Source organism: Microtus pennsylvanicus, chromosome 2, assembly GCF_037038515.1.
Source record: "Microtus pennsylvanicus isolate mMicPen1 chromosome 2, mMicPen1.hap1, whole genome shotgun sequence".
NCBI classification, from domain to species: Eukaryota; Metazoa; Chordata; class Mammalia; order Rodentia; family Cricetidae; genus Microtus; species Microtus pennsylvanicus.
The window spans coordinates 20,773,840-20,792,166 of record NC_134580.1 but is presented as its reverse complement, the minus strand read 5'-3'; the positions used below and the strand labels follow the sequence as shown (position 1 = coordinate 20,792,166).

Sequence of the window (18,327 nt, the reverse complement as noted above, 5' to 3'; positions counted from 1 at the left end):
GAACATAAAGTATGTATAACAAGTTCTTCCAGTCCATATCCAATCCCCACTCCAGCTCTATTTCTGCTCCATTATATCATGGAAGGCATTAGCTGTTTTACAGTACCCATCTAACACTAGAACTGTCTTCCTGTTTGCCTTATCTTTCCACTTCTCTGCCCTGCCCCCTCTTACTCTCTTCTTTCCCAGTAGTTCCTCTTCTGCTTTTATGACATCGTTTTCCTTTCCCTTATCCCCCAAAGTTATTTTTAGCCCCTGTGTGGCACCAGAAATGAAGGCTTCTGTGAAGCAAACTATGAGCTGCTGTGGAGGTGGAAATCTTACGTCTAATCACATGGATGGACAGATTAATAGAATTCAGGTAATATGAAACATAAGAGGAGTGTTATGGCAAGGTAGGAACATTTACTAATGATATGAAATTGAGATCTAATCCTCAAAAGGCAGTTTACTATTTTAAAATGATTTTTCTCCCTTTCAAATGAGTAAACCTAACAGCCTCTAGGGAGTACATAGGCCATACTGACCCAAGCGAAGGGATCTGTGGAAAGCTGTGATGCACGGAATATAGAAAACTAAATGATACTTAAGTCAGCTTCTCTTTCTGTATAGGCTCCTGTCAGCATTGCTTTTTGAGCCTTTCTCTTCTGGTTCATGTATTTCCAGTGTTCGCCATCACCTTTGATTCAATGTTTACCACATGTAGAATCTGGTAAGTGTGCAGTTCTGCTTAGCGTTAGGATCAGTGTGTCCTTCTGTGGAGATGGAAGAGCTTGGGTCATGGAGCATTTTCTTCCTTAGCTCTCAAATTTCCAGACAGAATTCTGGCGGATCTAAACAGAGGCTAGAAGTGAGGCCGTGCATTTTTTTTTATGATTAACTGGATGTTTTCTTCATGTATCTGAGATTAATGGTAATCTCACATCATGCCCCCTGCTCTGTGTCACTCAGAGGGCCTTATGTTGTAACTAAAAATGCAAATAGGATGGGAGACACAGCTCAGTGAGAAAAGGCACACACCAACAAGCCTTATGGTCTGAACTCAATCCTGGAACTGCACATAGTAGAGAGAACCAATTCTGACCTCTCTCCAGACCATGGCGCAGCTGTGGGCATGCCATGGTACACGGGTGTAATACAACTTTTTAAAATGTGAACGGTAATCCAATCCATATTACATATGTAAAATGAGATACTCGTTTCTTGTTGGTATCAGCACCATGGAAAAGTGAAGGACTATATATTGAAAGGCCTCACATTCTCATTAATACTCTGTGATACTCATTCTCATTAATACTCTGTGATCCTGCACCAAAGCTCACCCCTCCATAGGAGCCGCTAATAAAAAGGCTTTGCAATGAGAAATAAATTTTCAGTTACACATTTTCTAATAGATGTTAGGCCCGTAATTTCTTTTTCATTGCTTAATTTTCTTTTTGGTTTCTACAATTTAAAAGTTTTCCTGCATTCATCTTTCTTTTCCCCTGATACTCATGGCACGTAATTCTAAATTATGTTAATGTCACTTTGTATATGAATCTGATTTAAGTCAAATACATCATCCACGTAATAAATGATACTGCAAGGGACGTATGGCTGTGGATAAGAAGAAGGTTTAAGGTCATTGTTCTAGTCAAATCCCAAAGGCAGTGACTCTAACTGGCCTGGGCCATGCACTGCTGATCAGCCTTTTCCAGCCCCTGTGGCAGAAGTCTCCGTGGGGAATCCAGGCTCCCTCCTGAATCAGCCACAGCTATGTCTTGCAGGGAGCACCGCAGAGCTGACTCCCTATTGGAGAAGGAGGCATGCCTAACGGTTCTTTGATGCTATGTCCTCTAAATTGCATGATTTAAAACTCTGTGGTGAAATCCTTTTTAATTTAATACACAGGGTTAAAGACAGGACCTGTGATGGGTCTTTGACATCCCACAGCGTCACAAAAAGTTCCCTTAAGTAAAACGGAACCAACGGCAGATGCTTCCTTGATCATAGAGGGCAACTCTGCAAATTGTATTCTAAAGCGGACAAGTGTACTTGGGTTGATTTGAGAATTTATTTATAAGATGAGATGTAAATAAAATATATGTGCTTTAAAATAAACAATCAACTTTAAAAATGAGTATACCATTAAAGTTTTAAATTACAGGCAGGCTTGCTACTTGCCGCTAATTATGTTTTACATTACACTGAGGAAAATGATTTTTTAAATTCAAATTTGAGGGTCTTTGCTGCATCCCGTGTTTGTATCCACTACAAAGCACACTTAGAAGAAAGAAATCCCGAATGAGGCCAGTGTCTTTTATAACTCCACAACTAAATACCAGAGATTTACAATTCTGTTAAAGGTTTGTGCTGCAGAAAAATAAAGAAACTGTCAGTTACATTTGCTTAGCTGAAGGCAAGATTATACCGCCCTCTAATGGATGCTTTGTGGCACTGCAGGAACACAGCAAATGTCTGAAAGGACATTTAATTGCTTAATTGCTACAGATATGACGTCATGTATCACATTCCTGATTATTTCAAAGCCAATTGATGTGATAATTGCTTTAAAAATTACAATCTGTGTACATTTAACTTGAAGTTGTGTTTTATTAGGCTAAAGTCAATAGATATTTTTGCTTTGATAGAGTTTATGCATTTTTATCTTTCTCCAAACATGAACATCTTGAATGATAAGCATATAGTTGCTAATTATATTTTTATTCAAGTAGTCCTGAGACCGAAGGACTCTCTCTCTCTCTTTCTCTCTCTCTCTCTCTCTCTCTCTCTCTCTCTCTCTCTCTCTGTGTGTGTGTGTGTGTGTGTGTGTGTGTGAGAGAGAGAGAGAGAGACAGAAAGACACAGACAGAGACAGAGAGAGAATGCATGCCTGCACATGAATACACACCATAGTCTGACTGATAACCAGGGGTAATCCTTAATTGCAGACACAGCAGAATATGGATAGATCACAGTCACTATTAATACTGGGGGAGGGGAGGTGACTCCACATTTTAAGATATGTGACTACATCCAGCAAAGATTTTATTGCATAATTTGAGCTAGTAATCAGATTTCAACTTGATTTGAACACAAAATTAATGATTACTTATTCTTCTTCCTTGCCAGCATTAGTATTTTAACCTAATAATTTCCATTTTTTATTTTCTTTAAATAACTGTAATTCAATAAAGATTTACTTCATCACTTCCTCCCCTCTCAGTGATTTCAACATGGTTGGAGAGTTCCCTTTGTGTGTGTCCTCATGGGTATCTCTACATACAAATACATTGCTTTGTGTGTGTCCTCATGGGTATATTTACATACAAATACATTGCTTTGTGTGTGTCCTCATGGGCATCTCTACATACAAATACATTGCTTTGTGTGTGTCCTCATGGGCATCTCTACATACAAATACATTGCTTTGTGTGTGTCCTCATGGGTATCTCTACATACAAATACATTGCTTTGTGTGTGTCCTCATAGGTACATCTACATCTACATGCAAATACATTGTTTTGTGTGTTTCCTTATGGGTATATCTACATGCAAATACATTGCTTTGTGTGTGTCCTCATGGGCATCTCTACATACAAATACATTGCTTTGTGTGTGTCCTCATGGGTATCTCTACATACAAATACATTGCTATATGTGTATCCTCATAGGTATATCTACATGCAAATACATTGCTTTGTGCATATTCTCATGGGTATATCTATATACAAACACATTGCTTTAGCTTTGAGAGTTCACTATAGGAATAAGCAATAATAAGGAATAATTCAAGATAAATTAGACACTTCATGATTTCCTTTACCTACAATAGAAACATAGCTTAGTCCTCCTTTACTATTACTGGTAATATGATATTATTTTCTAACACTACATATATTTTGCTAAATATGTATACTATATAGGATAGATATATACAACATACATATTACATATGTATATACTATATAATATATATACAATGAGAGAGTAGAGATTTTTTATTCTGGATTCAAAAAATTAAGGATAATAAAGCAACTTTGTCTCTTAATGGTTTTTTGCTTTTATCTTTTAATTTAAAATATAATCACCAATTTCCCTCTCCTTCCTCTCTTCAGCACCTCCCATGTGATTTCTCTCTCCCAAATTCACAACTTCTCTTCTTAAACTATTGTTGTTGCATATACACATAATGAATAAATATATAGAAACAACCTGCTGAGTCTGTTCAGTGTTGCTTGCATGGATATGATTGTAGGGCTGAGAACTTGGTATTGACTAACCAATTATGGGGCTTATACCTAGGGAAGACTAGTTCATCCTTCCTGAGCAGTGGTTAATTGCCTGTAGCTCTTCACCTCAATGTGGGTTTAAATGTCAACTACTGCTGGAATTGTTCAGGTCTTCTTAGGCAGCCATGTTGTTAGATCTCAGGGGTGTAGCTTCCCTCTCGTAGCTAGAAAGTACAGTCTCTCAGCATACTTGTGGTATTCTGGTTCTCTCTTCAGCGATGGTCCCTGAGGCTTATATGTAAGAGTTGTATTGCAGATGTGTACCAGTTGAGGCTGGGCACCCTAAAGTTAGTTGTCTTTTATATTTTGACCAATCATGGCTTTCTGAAATGGTCTACCGATGCAAAAAAGAGGCTTTATTGACAAGATGTGATCTACAGTAATCTGTGGGTATCAGCATAAGTATTTCAAGAGAAGTTAGGAATTATACTAGCTTAGGAAAGTGGTAGGAGTAGGTTTTTCCATTATTTGGAGATGAGACTTCTGGGTCAGTTGAGCTCAGTTACTCCAAGTGACTCCTGCGTCTGAAGGGTGTCATACCTTTGTCAAGAAGGCCTTGCTACCCATTAATCTTCTAAGGTTTGGCTTGAATTAAATCTAACACCTCAGAAATATTTTTTGTTCTTGTGGTCTACATTTAAATTTTTTAAACCTAGATCAAATTGAGATTTACCTTCTAAAGTTATTGTATTTATATACATCACAAGAATTTATTCAATGGCAGTCAACAACGACAGTGTTACCTACTCAAACAGCCATCTTCTTTTCAGTTGAGAATACAGTGCAGCTGGTAGAATGTCTGCTTTTTTCACAGGAGGCCCTGGATGTGATCTCCAGCACATAATAAAACAAATAAGCAAACAAAAAGAAAACTGTCTTCTTTTAAAAAGCCAACCAATGGCATTTTCCCATGTGTGTATTTTCAGTAACCTTAAGAAATTTTAAGACTACTATGATAGTTTGAATGTAATTGCCCCCATAAGTTCACAGGGAGTGGCCTTATTAGGAGGTGTGGCTTTTTTGGAGTATGTATGATCTTGTTGGAGGAAGTGTGTCACTGCGGAGGTGGGCTTTGTGGTCTTGTATATGCTCAATATACACCCAGTGTTTCAGACCACTTCCTGTTGCTTGTAGGATCAAGATGTAGCTCCTTCTCCATTCTCAGCTCTTTCTCCAGCACCATGTCGATCTGCATGCCACCATATCCTGCTATGACAAGGGACTAAACTTCTGAAACTGTATGCAACACAACTAAATGTTTTCCTTTAGAGGAGCTGCCATGGTCATGGCGTCTCTTGACAACAACAGAAACCACATTAAAGGTTACTTCATAAAGTATTAGTTATGAATGATATATTCTCATATATTAATTGTTATCGTTTTCCTCATTGTAGTGCTTTAACAGTGACATCCTTTTTAAGTCTCGGGTATTTGAATACCTTATTCCCAGCTGGTAGCTGTTTAGGGAGGATTAGGGGTGTGGCCTTGCTGGAGTAAGTATGTTACTAGGGATGGACTTTAAAGTTTCCAAAGACTCCTGACATTTCCATCTATTTCTCTTTGCTTTTGCAGGTTAATACATGAGTTCTCAGCTGCTGCTTCAGCTGCCTACTCTCCCCAACATTTTGGATCCTAGCCCTCTAGAACCAAATGCCCCAAGTAAACTCGTGTATAGGGTACCTTGGTCATGGTGTTTTATCAGAGCAATAAAATGAAACTGATACCGAAACTGACTCACAGGTTCCCAAAGCTGATTTATTAAATATTGTATACTAAGACCAAGGGCAACAGAGGCTCTTAAAGAGAAACTAAAGCACAGCAATGTCTGAGGTAAAGACCTGCAGGTCTGCTTGATGTACACAGAGTCAATAGGACGCCATTGTAAAGGCCCTTTAAAATCAGAAATCCTTTCTATTCACTCCTGTTCAATACAGTGTTGAAAAACTCAGCTAGAGAAACAAGGGAAGAGAAAGATATAAAAGAGATAAAGATAGGAAAAGAGATAGGATTCCATAATTTAAAAACCTTTTGTATTCTATCAGGGAATATTCTAACTTTTAGGATATTTCCAATCAAGTTCCAGGAGAAAAAGTCAACCTTTTGGATAAATAATAATGAATTTGCTGAGAAAGAATTTTTTATAATATACAATAGTTCCAAAAATACCTAGGAGTATGTGGCTGGAGAGATTTTCTTCCAGTTAGATTTCTACCAGCCATGTCAAGTGTCTCACAACCACCTGTAACTCGAGCTCATGGAATCCATTACCTTTGACCTTAGCTGGCACCTGCACTCTCATGCACGTATTTACCTACTTATCTACACGCACGTGCGTGCACACACACACACACACAACACGCACGCATAAATTAAAAAATAAAAATATTCTAAAAATTCTCATGGATAAATCTCATGAACGAAGTGAAAGACTTATACTATAAAAACTTTTAAGACACAATAAAAAAAAGGAAAGAAATAAAAGGCTATGGTTTGGCAGAATTAATATCGAGAAAATGACTGTACTGCCAAAAGCAATCTGCAACTTCAATACAACTGTAATAAAAATTCAAGTAACAGTCTTCACAGAACTAGAAAAAATAATCTCCAGATTCATCTGGAAATAAAAGTATTATGAATAGCCAAAGAAATCTTTAGCAGAAAAATACTGCCTGAGGTATCATTAACACCTCTCTTCATGTAACACTAGAGTCGCAGTGCCCGTGACTGTATGGCATTGGCACAAAAACAGGCATGCCTACCAGTAAAATGGAATAGAGCACACAACAACCCCACACACAACTATAACCAACCTCCTAATCTGAACAGAGGAACCAAAAATCAAATGCTGGAATAAAAACTGACTACAGATATGACCCTGTCAAAACTGGATAGTTAAATACACAAACATATCTATAACTCACCCCTCACAGAGATACCAATTCAAAGCAAAAGACCTTATTTAAACAGGAATGTGCTGCCCATGTGCTCTGGGATATGTGGCCTGTCACTGGAGCATAGCTCACTTGTCAGTGGTCATGCATTTAAGAAAACCCACTCTCCCTTTCCAGGAGTTATCAGTTGCCAATAGTTCCTCCAGTAGGAGTGGACTTCAGGGGCATCTCTCTTCTTCTCCAAACAGTGATTTTGTGTGGCTTGGGTTTTCCTGTTCTTTGTGCATGGTGTGAGTTCATATGTGTAACTGTCCTGCTGTGTCCAGAAAAGAATCCCTGTAGTCACCCACAAACTCTGGCTCTTCCAGTGTTTCTGCTCCCTCTTACGCAATGATCTCTAAGCATTGATGTCTCATTCAGGGCTCAGCATCCTGCAGTCCCCTAATGTGTTCACCTTGACAATTATAGGCCACTGCATTAATAGACATCTGCCAAAGAGAAGACTGTTCTTTGATGAGGGCCGAGAGGTAGACTAATACGTAACTTTAACATCTGATCTAGTTGATTTTATACTATGTGTATTTAGCAGAATAACAATAGTAGGTAGGCTCTCCCCCAGCACCTAAGACATAACAAACCATAGTTTCCTGACCCCAGTAACAGTGCCAGGTATGGATTTCAACTTATAGAATGGACCTTAAATCTACTTAGAAAGTGGTTAGCTTTTCCCAAATGTACATGCTACTATTGTACCAGTGGGCATGTCTTCTCAGGCTGGTCATTACTGTAGCTCTCAGAGTTCATGGTTGGTTAATTTTGATGATTACTTTTCTTCTCCAGCAGCATGCAAAGTGCATTCCAGTACCATGACACCTAGCCATTAGGGTGCAGCTTTCAGGTGAATACTAACTTGATTTCTCCATGTATAACTCAAGTGTGTGGGATCTTTATAATAGGATCTTCTTTTATTATGTTCTGGAAAGCAACCAAGAACACTTGCAATAGCTTATAATGTTTGGGGTGTATGGGACCTCACTGACCACTTAAGCCAAAAAAAGGGATCCATTCCCAGTCCTGAGCTTTTTATTTGTTAACCTGTGGTGTCTGTGGGAGATTTATTGCCCATTGTAGGGCAACTACATTTTAATTCTGTGTGTGTGTGTGTGTGTGTGTGTGTGTGTGTGTGGATATTTTAGCTTCCAGAGTAGTAGGTTTATAAACAAAAAGAAAGGATGCAGTTGTATGGGTAGGTAAGATGAGGATAGATTTGAGAGGAGTTGGGAAGGTCAGGGGAAAATGGTGATTAAGATCAAAATACATTATATGAAATTATCAAAGACCTAACAAAACTGGAAAAAATCCTATACATAAAAATAGACCCCAAAATACGAAACTGATAACAGAAACAATTAGAATTCACTTCAACATAGCTATAGACAAAAACTTTCTGATCAGTACACTAATATCACAGTAAATATTCCCACAAATTAATAAATGGGGAAATTTACATTTTTGTATGTATAATTTTATATACACATATATAGCAGATTGTATGTCTAACAAATAATAATTTGCATTTATATTTATTTTATTTTATGTGTCATGTTATAATTTATAGCAAATTTTTCTTGAAATTTAAAAGTACTATAAGGAAACAATCAGCAGAGTGAACAGAGTCAATAATGGGAAGGAATATATTCCAGCTTATATATCAGAGAGAGTATTATCTAGCAATTTTTTTTAAAAAAATCACAAAATTCAAACACATACACACACACACATACACTCTCTCTCTTTCTCTCTCTTATGAAATGACTTCCCCCAAGGAAGGGTACAGCAGTGAGTTATCCAATACAAGATGATCAGTCCTATAAACAAGTAACAGAGCACAGATTAAGAAGAGTATATTTAGCAATATATTAGTGTATACATATAGGCATGTAGCAAGAATTAATGAACCAGAACGTTACAAATTTGTAAGAGAGCAAGAGGGATTATATGGAAAGATTTGGAAGGAAGGAAGGAAGGAAGGAAGGGGAAAATGTAATTATAATCTCAAAACATTTATATAAAATGTGCTAATAAGATGGAATATATGATTCTCGAAAACAAAAAACACAATAAGTACTTTAAAATGTGTTCACAATCTTTAGCTATCGGAGAGATGCAAACTAAACCTACCTTGGGATTCCACCTCACTCCACTCACACCAGTAATAATAGCTATTATCAGAAAAGGAGACAATAAAAAAATGCTAGCAAGGAGATAAAGAGGAACTCCCTAGATACAAGTGAGAACAATGCCTAGTACATCCACTATGTAAATCAATATAAAGGTTTAAGAAAATATTGAAAATAGAACTACCATGTTACCTTAAAGTATCATTTCTGGGCTTATACCCAAGGGGCTCTATGTCCTACCATGAACATACCTATATATGCATGCTTAATTGAGGCATTATACATAATAGCAAAAAATAACCAGCATAGAGGTTCATCAATAAATAAATGAATGAATAGTAAATATTATAGTATGAATATAGAATTGTGCATATATGTATATATGCATATATGTATCTATACAATGAAGTAACATTTTGATATAAAACCCAATATAATTATGAAATATACAAGAAACAAATAGATCTGAAAAGCATGATCTAGGCAAAGTAAGTTAGGCTCAAAAGATAAAAAATACCATGTCCTCTGTCATATGTTAGTACTGACTAGTCAATAACATTTACATATAAGTGGGAATTACTATGGGTATAGGATATCAGAGTAGGAGAGCATGGCTATGAAATGAGAAAAGACATGTTGAAGAAGAGGTCAATGGGATGTAATTGACGTAAAAGTGGAACGAGTTAGCTGTTTGTGCTATCTTAGAACTCATTCAGGAGTTTGTTTGTGTCCTCTGATTTCTTTGAACATACTTGTAATATAGGTGGGATTACTCAGTTCCATAAAACAAATATTGCTACAGGTAAAGACCTGGGTTAGCTCCAACACAATGATAACTGATTACTTTAATGGTCAGTTCTCACCAACTGAATATCATCTAAACAGCAAAAATTTTAATTAGTGTCTTTTTAATTTTTCTTTATTTACTCAAACATCTATACTTACATTTTTTAAAAATTAGTTATTCATTGCAACAATTAACCAACTTGAACCGATTGTTGTCTATTAAAGCAAATTCTCTGACTTTTGACAAGATGACATATTAAAAGGTTTACTTACCCATTGAAATTTCATGAAAAAAGAAGTCAAGACAGTAGAGAGCAACCTCTATTCTGAATAAGTCTCTAACATCTGCGGCTTGTAATGATATCTCATTTCCTCTCCAAAATGATTTATTGAACTGCTTTTTTCTTTCTTTTCAAAGTCAATCTAATGTTGACTTATAACCTTACAGAATCAATTTCCCTCCCAGACCTAATTTTGATAACTAAAATATTAGTGAATATATTTTATAACAACCTTGATTATTCATCTGACGTGGTATGTCCTTCTGTATATGTGTTGCTTTTACTGGATGATGAATAAAGTTGTTTTTGTACAATGGCTTACCAGAGTATAGACAGGCAGAAAATCTGAACAGAGATAAATAGAGAGATTAGGTGGAGTCAAAGAGATGCCATGTAGCTGCCAAAGGAGAAAGATGCTGCCAGTACCTTACCAGTAGGTCACAGCCTTGTGGTGATACAAGATTAATAAAAATTGATACAGATGAATAGAAATTGGTTAATTTAAAATTTAAGAGCTAGATAAAAACACACCTAAACTTTTGGTCAAACAGTGTTATAATTAATATAGTTTTGTGTGATTATTCAGGTCTGGGCAACCGGGAAATGAACAAGCAGCTTCTGTTACATTCATCCTTCAACAATAAAGTCCAAAGGTTCACTGTGGTTCACTAGCTAGTACAGCATTTGCACAGAGGCGATAGACAACAGCTGTGATTGCTCTTGAAGTTAATACTCTACTCAGGGAGTAATGTAGATTTTGCACCAGGCACCCTGAGCTTCTGGATTGAGGGATTATTTTCTGAACTACATACCTCAGTTCTACTATATTCAAAACCCACTAGAACGTGGCAAATATCAGCTGAAAAAAAAATTACAGCTGATTTTACAAAGTCCTGAAATACTCAAGTGGGAAACAAGCCAAGAAAAATCTTTTGGAGAATCACATCAATGGAATGGATCAAAGTGACCAGAATATCTGAGACTGAAGATTGGTTGGAGGAACTGGGTCAAGCAAGGGCAAAGATAAAATAAAAAGAACATGCTGTGAAAATCCCAAGATATGTGCTCATTCTCTGAATAATAGGCATAGCAGAAGAATCTTGTTTTAAAGGCTTAGAAAACATTTTAAAAAATATAAAAGTTCCCAGAATGAGGGAAACAAATGCCATTCCATATACAAAAGGCATTTAAACCCAAACAGACTAGACCAGGAAAGAATCCCCCTTTCATATTATAATGAAAACACTGAGTGGACAGAACGAAGAAGTATACTGAGAGCAACAAGAGAGAAATATAAAAAGACAGCTCCATCAGAACAAATTCACATTTATTTAAATGATACTTAAGAATCAGGAGGGCTTGAAATGGTGTATTTCAAATTCTAAAAACAACTGCCAACCCAGGCTACTATACCCAAAGGAGATATAATTGAAGGAAAAACAAACCTTTCCATAATAAAAATCAAAGAAAAAAAAAAGACTTGTGAGCACTAAGCCAGCTCTACAGTAGAGACACTTGAAGGAATTCTTCTTACTTAAGATTAAAAAAAAAAAAACAAAACCAAGTCCATTTATGAGGCCGATGATCAGAATAAACAATGTTAGGATGATTGTTATGCATGGAGGAAGAAGGGGAAAATCTGAATATTGCAAAATGACAGGAGTCAACAGTTTTTAATCATAATTCTAAATATTAGTGATCTCAAATATCTAATCAAAAAACACAGACTAGTAGAACAGATCAAAAATTAGTAGAACCACCCCCCCAAAATAAAAAAGCTAAAATCTATTTATTTGTCCCTTCCAAGAAATACACCTTCCCAAAACCATAGAAACTGAGTTAGGGTGAAAGAAAGGAAAGTCATCCCTAGCAATGGACCTAGGAACAAGAGTGGGTGTCACTGCTCAAAATCTCACAAGTCAGAATTCAAACCAAATGAGAAAAGACAATGAAGTCACCTCATATTAATTAAGGGAATAACATATTAAGATTCTATACATAAATTCCCAAAGCGTAGGTGTATCTAATTTCATGAAACAAAAACCATTAGATGTAAAATCACAGGTACCCTTAACACAGTAGAAGTGACTTCAGTACACTAGTCTCATCAACTCCCAAGTCTTCCTAGTAAAAATAAACAGAAAGATAGGAATCAAATGGCACCACAGATCAAATAGACTAAACAGATTCATATAGATTATTCCGTGTAGAACAAATAATAAAAACCCAGAGATAGATATTGGGGTTCAACCCCAAACCAGAAAAGCAAAGCAGTCAAGTCACTAGAGAAGTCTTTCTTCTACCAAGGCTGGGTGACCACAGACTAAGCAGATTAAGCCTCTCTCTCCTCTCATTTTATATTCCCTCTAGTGCTGGGATTAAAGGTGAGCCACCACCGCCACCACCTGGATTTGTGTCTGCATTTATCTTGTGTAGCCCAGGGTGGCCTTGAACTCACAGACGACTCTCTGCCTCTCTCTCACAAATCCTGGGTTTAAAGGTGTGTGCCACCATTGTCTGACCTCTAGTGACAGCTTTCCCTTCTGATCTTTAGGCAAGTTTTATTTATTAAAACATAAGTAAAATATCACTACAATTCCATCCAAACACTGCAGTAAATATAGTCTACTCAGTAGTTTGAAGTTCTCTAAAATAAATCATTTTAACCCCAAATCAGCAGACAGAAATAAATCATTAAAATCAAGTAATAAACTACTAAAACTGAAGCAAACAAAGGCGAAATAAATCACAGAAAAGGTAACATGGAGAAATCTTTAGCCAAAGCAGCAGCAGCAGCAGCAAAAACAACAACAAAAGGGTCCAATTTAATGAAATTAAAGATGGAAAAAGAGTCATTACAACAGATACCAGAGCTATTCAGAAAATCATTAGGTATTGCCTTAAAAATATAGGACTATCTAAAAAGAATAGTTAAATTTCTAGATGTACATGGCTTATTGAAATGAAACCAAGATGAGATTAACAATTTAAACATAGCAGTAACAAGTAAGAAAATTGAAACAATAATTTAAGTTATTCCTATTTAAGAAAAGTCCAGTCAAGGTAGATTCATTACAGAATTTTACCAGAACTCAAGTAAGAACTAATTCCTGTGCTAACTCAGACTCTCCCAGAGAACAGAAAGGGAAAGGACACTTCCAAAGGCTTCTACAGAACCATCATTTTCCTTATGTAAAAATCAGTAAAGATATATAAAAAAATTACAGACCAATTTCACTGGTGAACATAAACACAAAAATTGCCAGCCAAATAATTGCAAACAAAATTTAAGAACACATTAAAAAAAGAACCCTCATTATAACCAAATTGGCATTATTCTAGAGATTCAGGGATTGTTCAATATAAATGAACAATAAATGTTATAAAGTTCATAGATAGACTTAAAAACATCCATCACATGATAACCTTAACAGATGCAGAAAGGACTTTTGAAAAAAATCAATGTCATTTCTAGTTGACCTAAAGGAATGCAGAATAGAAGGAGTATATTTCAACATAACTAAGGCAACATATGGCAAATCTAAAACCAACATTTTATTTTTTTTATTTTTTTATTTTTTTTTGGTTTTTCGAGACAGGGTTTCTCTGTAGCTTTGGAGCCTGTCCTGGAACTCCCTTTGTAGACCAGGCTGGCCTCGAACTCATAGAGATCCACCTGCCTCTGCCTCCCGAGTGCTGGGATTAAAGGCGTGCGCCACCACCGCCTGGCAACAACCAACATTTTATTAAATGGGCAAAATATAGTGAATTTCTATTAAAATCAGACAAAGGTATTCACTTTCCCCACTCTTATTTAATACAATTCTAAAAGTCTTAGAGCAATGAAACAAGAAAAAAAATAAAAGATACAAAGAAGGGAATAGATGGAAGTGGGGTAGATTAACAAAAACTAAAACTGTATAGAAAATGACTTATATAAGCTATTAAAATATTTTAAAAAGAAGTTTGAAGGGAGAAATACCCTGTATGAATGGATAAGACTTCCCTCTGCAAACAGTTGAATAAAATTTTCTACCAAACATGGGGATAGCTCCTTACAAGTGACTGGCCAAGAAAGTCCCAGAGGCTCCCAAAATAACAAAGGCCCTTCCTCTTGATCGCCCACCATAAGTAGATAGTAAGTCCATATTGCTGAAGATACAAGGCATTTGGGTTGCAGGACATAAAGACATCAAGTTGGAATTGGAGGGAAACTTCCTTAGTGCTGGATAGCATTCTCAGTGTCAGAAGGTGCAATGCAGGCCACTGAGGGGCGGAGTTATCGGCAGAATCATGCAATGGTGGATGCTGCATGCTCCATTATCAACTTGCCAGGCAAAATGGGCCTACTGGAGCAATAGGAGCATGACCATTATGAAGGCAGCCACTTTTGATTAGCTTCCATGTCTGTTTCACAGTTGGGAATTCCTACCTTGTATGCTAGATCTAGGAGAAAACATACGGTTGAGGACATGATATGCTTTAAAGGGGAACCTTCTTATGTCATTTACTTAATGTACATGTTGTCAAACTGTCATCTAAATGTTTATGTTTATGCCTACAAATTAGTGCTGACCTCAGCCTTGGTCTGAGAAACTTCTCTTCACCATTTGTTTGGTTCTAACATGCATGTTCAGTAAAACAATTAGCTTTAATTCACACACCAGGGAATCCAGTGCCTCCCTGACCTTGAAGGGGTACTGCACTCATGCGCCAACACACACACACACACACACACAAAGAAAAATAAACTATAAGTAAGTGCAAAATTTTGAATTCTTTAGTAGGGCAAACAGGGATACAACAAGATTTAAACACTGCCAAATCCCTCCCCCCCCCCCTCGAACACTTCTGAGATCAATCCTTTTCATCAGTCTGTTTAGCAATTACCTTTACTTTTTTTAATTCCTAAGACTTATTTTATTTTTAATTTATGCATGTTTGTATCTGTCCTGCCTCTGTGTGTGTGTGTGTGTGTGTGTGTGTGTGTGTGTGTGTGTGTCAGGGGGGGTGCCTTTGGTCACTTGAAGCTGGAGACACAGGTGGTTGTGAAATTGTCTGACATAGATGCAAGGAACTGAACTCTGGTACACAGAAAGATCAGCAAACACTCTTAACAGCTGAGCCACCTCTCTAGCCTAGACAGAGATTTCTGTGTATTAAAAACTCAAAACCATAGGTCTGCAGGGATGGCTCAGATGTTAAAAAGACTGGGTGATCTTTTAGAGGACCCAAGTTTGATCCCTAGCACGCACATGAAACTCACAACTGTCTGTCACTCCACTCCCTGGGTAGCTGATGTCCTCTTTTGGCCTCCGCAGGCACTACATGCACACTGTATATAGAAACAGATGCAAACATCCATACATATAAAGACAATAAATGAAATTTTTTAAAAATGATGCAACTCTTTATCTTCACTCCTTCCTGCCCACCAGGCCATCTTCTGTCTAGTGAACTAACAGGAGGTAAACACTATAATCAAAGCTAATTTGACCTTGAAAAGCTTCATTAAAAATTAAAAGTTCAAGGAAATTACCTGCTTGGAAAGGTTTTCTCGTCATCTTTCTAAGCCCAGTAGGGAACTACAGTGTGTGTCAATCACTTTTTACCTAGCAGGTGATCAGTTAATTTTGGTACATGAATTAAACACCAGATAAATAGAGCATCTAACTCTTTTGTGCTAATACACAGTTTCAGAAATGGGAAACAGAGAAGATGTTCATCACATATCCTAAGCATTAGATTATTAGCCCATATATTGCAAAGTACAAAGTACTATACTAGTAATAACAATGAGATCATAAAAAATAGTTCAGATGTTTATTTTCTCATCTGTAGAAAAAGCATGGCCAAATGAGATATGATCTAAAATTTGTATTTGTACTAAATGTGTCACTATTCGGTGATCACAATGGTATCAGATGCTATATAAGTCCATTTCATGAGGAAAATAGAAAATAGGTGTATTTTTAAACTATTTTAAATATTTATTGTTTTTTGTCAGTTGATTCTGAACTGTATGCTGTTTGTATACAAAGAGATTTCCTTTTAGGTAAGTGCTATTAACATCAAGAATATGTTGACTATTAAAGCTGATACTACCATACTGTTTTTGTTTTCATATTTTATTCTTCCAATAACCCAAGGCAGTCCTGCAAAATGTAATTCTTTTTGTCTTGTTTTGTAATTATTAGTGCTATTTATTTTAAAGGTTACTAGTGAAAACATAAAATTTGACCCAGTATTCTACCTTTAGGACATGATTTTAAAATAACCCTTCCAATTTCCTCTGTCCCAAATCTTTATAAGCCCATTTAGAAACAAAATATATCCAGAATCTAAAAATAGTTATTGCTCTTAGCTCCAAACTCTCTCTCTCTCTCTCTCTCTCTCTCTCTCTCTCTCTCTCGTATGTAGAATATGCCTGTTTTTCATACAGCCTTCTCAGATGGATAGCTCTGGTAAGGTACACAAAAACATTCTACTGGTTATGTTGAAATTCTGAGAAAATAGTGAGCTAACAGAAGAGGAAAGGAAAAGAAGACGAAGTCTTATTGTTCTACATGAATTGTTGGGAGAAAAAAAAATCCCCAGATTCAAATGCCACATGATACCCCAATCTCTCACCTCTTCAGAGTCCTGTTGTGTAATAATCTTTTAGTTCACTGTGAAGATGTAATTTTGCTGAGGTGCCTTCTTATTGGTTTGCTAAACAGCCAATAGCTAGACAGGATTTTCAGGGAAGAGAGAATGCTAGGAAGAAGGGCAGAGTAGTGAGACAGGATCAGAATGAATCAGACACATAAATGGGATAGAGGGAAAAGTCACGTAATAGAACAAAGAACAATAAAAATATGAGTTAAGTTATAAGAATAGGAACAAGTTTAAGCTATCAGCTGGATTTTCATGATTACTAAGAAGTATCCAGGAAGCAATTTGGAAGCTGTCAGGAGGGACAGAAAAGGTCTGTCTACAAGTGCCCCATGTTGGATGCCAAGTAATGTATTTATCTAATTATGATTTATCAATTAAATACTTGAGAGTCAGATATCTGGGTAAGAACCTGAATGATCAGAAAAGTGATAGTGAAGCAAGTAGTGACTTCCTATCTCTCTGGTTCCCCCATCTAAATGGGGCAGAGACCCTCTCTTAGACCCACCCTACTACTTCCTGTGTCTATCTATCCTCAGTTCTCCAAAACCTCTATTCTGGTGTGCATAGGAACACTAGCTCCCTACAGGCATTTCTAATCACCTTATGAAAGACTAGCTGCATAAGTTCCTAAGCCCTTTTGGTGCAGATTGGTGAGATCATTTGTACAGCTTGGTGGCTGACTTCAAAGCCAGGGTCTGAGCAGTGTCAGGAATGTTCCCTTCCTCAGACTCAGTCAATATGATCCATTTACTCTCATATTTATTCGCTTGCACACATTCCCACTTCATCTTTGAAGACAGAGACTGGCTGTCTTCTCTGTCACCGGCTTAAACACCTATCTCCAGTTTCTAGAGGGCCAGTGAGTAGAAAACCCAACCTTGATGCAATCAGTATGTAAAGATCCATTCACATAACCAGTAAAAGAAAGACCCAGATAAAACAAAACACTGTCCCTTGGGTTTCTGTGAAAATAAACATTCAATTGCACACAACACACATCTGCCTGTTTAGATGAGCCACAAAAGCCTCTGCTCAGATGGGACCAAATCCCCCCCTCCACTCCAGAGATGCTGATGCCACCATTCACCATCGTGTCTTCCTGGAAAGATGCTTTTATGAATTGGATGAACTACAAACCCAGTCCTTTTCACCAGTTCTTCCAACTGTGGTTGTGAATATTCTATTTTCTGAATGTAACAATCCATAGTTTATGCTTGAGACTTGAGTTTTTTTATGAATATCCAAAAGCCTTTTCCACATG

The 18,327-nt window shown here is 36.8% G+C and overlaps 2 protein-coding genes across 2 annotated transcripts in view; one reads left to right on the top strand and one right to left on the bottom strand.

The window, feature by feature from the left end:
• The window catches only part of Pdzrn4 (PDZ domain containing ring finger 4), a 348,820-nt gene that overhangs the window by 309,302 nt on the left and 21,191 nt on the right, over positions 1-18,327 (bottom strand). The window lies entirely within an intron of this gene.
• The window catches only part of Gxylt1 (glucoside xylosyltransferase 1), an 817,907-nt gene that overhangs the window by 790,533 nt on the left and 9,047 nt on the right, over positions 1-18,327 (top strand). The gene's annotated exons all lie outside the window — the stretch shown is intronic.